This window comes from Amblyomma americanum, chromosome 9, assembly GCF_052857255.1.
Source record: "Amblyomma americanum isolate KBUSLIRL-KWMA chromosome 9, ASM5285725v1, whole genome shotgun sequence".
Taxonomy (NCBI): Eukaryota; Metazoa; Arthropoda; class Arachnida; order Ixodida; family Ixodidae; genus Amblyomma; species Amblyomma americanum.
Genome location: NC_135505.1, coordinates 136338746 through 136342314, shown reverse-complemented (window position 1 = coordinate 136342314; position 3569 = coordinate 136338746). Strand labels below are relative to the sequence as shown.

At 46.4% G+C, this 3569-nt stretch overlaps 3 non-coding genes across 3 annotated transcripts; 1 reads left to right on the top strand and 2 right to left on the bottom strand.

Annotated features, from left to right (window-relative positions):
• Positions 1-287: 287 nt before the first annotated feature.
• On the top strand, positions 288-374 carry TRNASTOP-UCA (transfer RNA opal suppressor (anticodon UCA)). The gene has a single exon. It is a non-coding gene; the product is annotated as a tRNA-Sec (tRNA).
• A 1770-nt stretch (positions 375-2144) lies between these two features.
• TRNAN-GUU (transfer RNA asparagine (anticodon GUU)) lies at positions 2145-2218 on the bottom strand. The gene has a single exon. It is a non-coding gene; the product is annotated as a tRNA-Asn (tRNA).
• A 1100-nt stretch (positions 2219-3318) lies between these two features.
• On the bottom strand, positions 3319-3392 carry TRNAN-GUU (transfer RNA asparagine (anticodon GUU)). Its single transcript has one exon. It is a non-coding gene; the product is annotated as a tRNA-Asn (tRNA).
• Positions 3393-3569: the final 177 nt, after the last annotated feature.

Here is a 3569-nt window from a genome sequence, read left to right as displayed (position 1 = left end):
GCTACTGCCGCCGCCGAGCGCCAACTTTAAACTCGAGGGGGCGCTAGCAACGCTAAAGTCTTTTGAACGAATGTGTACTATTAATTTTTACATCATAATGGTAGCACAATTTTTATTTTTAAATATACAGCTGGGTGCGGAAGAAGAAGACACATAATTCAGTGCACAAAACTTGACACTTGCTTTAACAACCGTTGTCCAAAGCGTATGTAAAATGAGCATGTCACTGGCAATATAACTGTGCTAAGAAGCTCGACTATAAGTATTGCGAAAACGAAACCTGCAGTGCCCAGACGAGCCTCGGTGGTCCGGGGTGCGGGCTTCAAACCCGTAGCTGATTGACGTCAGAGTGGTTCGATTCCACCTTCTGGGCGGTATTTTTTGCATTTTTCTTCTAGTACTTTTTTTCTTTTGGGATTCAGATGAACGCAGCGTCGGCCATCCCGACGGCTGTTGTAACCGCAACTTTCTTTTAATCGCTGTTTTCTGGTCTCTTGGCCTTACATAAACAATTAAGCTGTTCGGGGCGTGGTTTTGTGTATTCCACATTTTATTATCCGAAATTCTTTCCTCGTGGAACAATGCGAACAGCGAACTCCGCTCCGTTAGCAGTTCCGAAGTCTGAAACACTCCGAGTCATGTGATATTATAAAGTTATGAAACGGCGAGTTCACGCGTCTTCTGAAGTGTTGTGATACGGAGATTACATATCTTTTCACATGCTTTATCGAAAAAAAATCAATGTACCGCCGCCGGAAAAAGAAACCGGACCGACGCAAGGGATTCAAATGGGTCCGGAAACATATCAAATGGGAAATGAAACAGGGCTTTTGCGCTAGCGTTCGCTCGAGTTTTGTAGCGGCACAGACACATATAGCACTGAAACGATCGTGAGTGCACATACTTCGACAGCTTTGTTTTGAAATGTGTTCCATATTACGTAGCAAGTAGACAGACGCATTATGTAACCCGTATTACGACTTGCTGGGAGCGAGGGACCACACACCGTAGGCCGTAGGTATCAATGGACTGGAAACTACCGGGCGCCCTATGATTTGATTGTCACGCAAAAAGAAGACGCCGAAAGAGAAAAAGACGTGCGTACTGAGGCGTCATCTGGCGACTCCGAGAGAAAGCCTCTTCGCCATTAGAGTTTCTCCCCGCACTTTTCCATTCCCACAAGCCGGCTGCAAACTTTTCTTTTTTCTTTTTGAAACTAAAGGCTGTCTATCTGTCTGCCATGGGAGCGGTACGAAAACGAAGTCATTGCGCGCGCTTTATAACCCGAGAGTCGAAACCAAAACATAGGACAGCTGCTGCTCAGGCTACGAGATGCCGCCACAATGCAAAGAAGCGGAAAATGCCCTTAAAGGAGGGCCTTCAGCCAACCCTGTCGACCGATTGCGATGACGTCGTGGTTAATCCCCTCCTGCTAGCATGACATTGCAGGGCGAGCAGTTGAAAGGGGGCTTAACCGGATTAACAATGGAGTCATGAAAAATCCGTGGACCCAATTTGCTGGAGGGCTTCGTTACTTCTGCTGCTTAGTTCTTGATCCATGACTTCATATATATGGCTCCGAGTCGAGCGTGCGCGGCTAGTGTCTCCAGTTGCTCCGGATGTCCAGCATGTTGTGACATTGCAGGGCGTGGCAGTTGAGAGGGGCTTAACCACGGCTTAATCAGATTAACAATTTGGAGTCATGAAAATTCGTGGACACAATTGGCTGAAGGGCCTCTTTTGATGAGCATCTGCTACTTCGTTCTTGATCCATGACTTCATGTACGTGGCTCCAAGTCGAGCGTGCGCGGCCAGTGTCTCCATGTAATTGCTCCAGATGTCCAGCATGTTGCGATGTGGAGTACGAAAATTCTAATTACCCAGTGCGCTTTCCAATAAGACAAGTGTTTTAATTCTGTTCCCCACCAGCATCCTCCATGTCAGCATCTTCGTTTCTTCGAGTGCTCAATAGTACTTCCAAAACGAGGCAAGATCTTCTCAGTTACCATGCACAATCGCTTTTTCTTTTTGTGACCATCGCATGACACCTTTAGGTTTGTGGAAGGTTCTTCTAATTGCTTGGCGCTTGTCGTACTGACCCTCGTGAATAAGAAAAGGAATAACGATTTAGCAAAAAGCACCGCCGCCCCCGGGAGGGCTCGAACCTCCAACCTTTCGGTTAACAGCCGAACGCGCTAGCCGATTGCGCCACGGAGGCGATGCGGATATTTGCCGGCGTGGTTGGAAACTTCAGGGGGAATTAAGGGAAAGGAGAATTGAACAAAGTGAATGTTGCTGTGTTTTCATGAGAAAGCATGCAGGTGAAGAGGCAAAAGAGAATTGCCGTATTCGATGTAAACTAACGGAATCGGCACCAATTCTTAACGGTAATTCGCGCCGAGAGTTTTCAGCTGACGTACGTAATGTCACATCTTCCACTAATCGTTAATTTTGCTCTTTCTTCCATAGCCATTAATTGCTGGAGATGACAATTTCTTGCCTTTTGACATAAATTATTATTATATCAATGTTATTTATTTGTATTCCATCGATCGCAGCTGTTCTAATCGCGCTAGATTTGGTATCAGCTGGAGGAGTCTCGGGTAATGTCACCATTATTCATCACGAAAGCAGCAATAAAGTAAAATGTGTGTGTGTGTGTGTGTGTGTGTGTGTGTGTGTGTGTGTGTGTGTGTGTGTGTGTGTGTGTGTGTGTGTGTGTGTGTGTGTGTGTGTGTGTGTGTGTGTGTGTGTGTGTGTGTGTGTGTGTGTGTGTGTGTGTGTGTGTGTGTGTGTGTGTGTGTGTGTGTGTGTGTGTGTGTGTGTGTGTGTGTGTGTGTGAAGGAAGCCAACAGTCACCGAAACCAAGGTGCATAGGGGAATGTTTGTGTTATTTTTTTTTATTTGTAGTGCTGATCAGAGGGAGAATAATACTTCGATTAATCTGTCGCTTAAAGAAAACTACTTATAAAGCAGCAGATAAACAACCATGCCGCCTGTGGGATCCGAACCCACGGCCTCAGAATATCGCGTCCCGTGCTCTACCAACTGAGCTACCGCTGTCCAATCTGCTGCTTTCGTGCACTTAATTACTACTTCGATGGCGGGAGGACAGCTGCGCGTAAGTGTTAATAAATCTTGCATGTCTGTGTTTCTTCTCTGGCAGCTATATATGTTTTTGTTTCGGCGTTTATAACTCTTGTTGAAGTTTCATTTGCGCTGACACAAAAGCAGTAGTAACAGTTGATCATGAAGATCGCAATATTACGTGAGAGTGTACCACACTATTCTTGTGAAAAAAAAAAAAAAAAACAAGCTCGCCCCCGGGAGGGCTCGAACCTCCAACCTTTCGGTTAACAGCCGAACGCGCTAGCCGATTGCGCCACGGAGGCGGAGACGTGCGAGGAGTCTTAACAGACCATGACATACCTTGCCTGGGAGTCGTGCCTGTTTCACATATATGCAAAGCGAAAACGCTAGCGAATCCTGCCGCCGCAGTGCAAAGACCTGTTTTGAGTCATCGCGGCGATAAACGGCGAGGTTCCAACAAGTTGGAAATTTTAGCGCAG